The sequence below is a fragment of the Rhincodon typus genome, chromosome 37, assembly GCF_021869965.1.
Source record: "Rhincodon typus isolate 14 chromosome 37, sRhiTyp1.1, whole genome shotgun sequence".
In the NCBI taxonomy this organism is placed as follows: Eukaryota; Metazoa; Chordata; class Chondrichthyes; order Orectolobiformes; family Rhincodontidae; genus Rhincodon; species Rhincodon typus.
Genome location: NC_063368.1, coordinates 10,695,889 through 10,696,733, shown reverse-complemented (window position 1 = coordinate 10,696,733; position 845 = coordinate 10,695,889). Strand labels below are relative to the sequence as shown.

Below are 845 nucleotides of genomic sequence, written 5' to 3'. Positions count from 1 at the left end.
CTCTCTCTCCCTTCCCTCTCTCTCTCTCCCTTCCCTCTCTCTCTCTCCCTTCCTCTCTCTCTCTCCCTTCCTCTCTCTCTCTCTCCCTTCCTCTCCCTCTCTCTCTCCCTCTCTCTCTCCCTTCCTCTCGCTCTCCCTCCCTCTCTTTCCTCTCTTTCCTTTCCTCTTTCTCCGTTCCTCTCTCTCCCTGCCTCTCTCTCCCTTTTTTCCCCTCTCTCGCTACATTTTCACTCTTCCACTGTCTGTCTCCTTTTCTCCCCCTCCCTTACTTTCTTTTCTTGTTCTTTCCCTCTTCCACTTTCCTTCTTTCCTCCTATGTTCTCTTTCAACCATTTATTCATTCTTTTTTCTATCGTTCTTCCTCTCTTTCATTCTGACTCTTCCCCCGTTAAACTGCAGTTTAGCTTCAAAGGTGTTTTTTTTATTATTATTATTATTCATTCACGGGATGAGGGCATCACTGACCAGGCCAGCATTTATTGCCCATGGCTAATTGCCCAGAGGGCAGTTCAGAGTCAACAACATTGCTGTGGGTCTGGAGTCACATGTAGGCTAGACCAGGTAAGGGTGGCAGTTTCCTTCCTTAAAGGACATTAGTGAACCAGATGGGTTTTTCCTGCATTACACTATTACATTACATTATACACTATACACTACACTATACACTATATATAGTGTATACATTATACACCAGCCAGAGGGCATCAAGAGCTCTCTACATCCACCTAAACCAGCTACGTGCCCATTGAGAGCTCTCTATCTCCACCTAAACCAGCCAGAGGGCATTCAGAGCTCTCTATCTCCACCTAAACCAGCCAGAGGGCATCGAGAGCTCTCTACATCCA

At 46.5% G+C, this 845-nt stretch overlaps 1 protein-coding gene across 1 annotated transcript in view; it reads left to right on the top strand.

The window, feature by feature from the left end:
- Nucleotides 1-845, top strand: part of LOC109929934 (parvalbumin alpha) — a 32,877-nt gene that overhangs the window by 22,061 nt on the left and 9,971 nt on the right. The window lies entirely within an intron of this gene.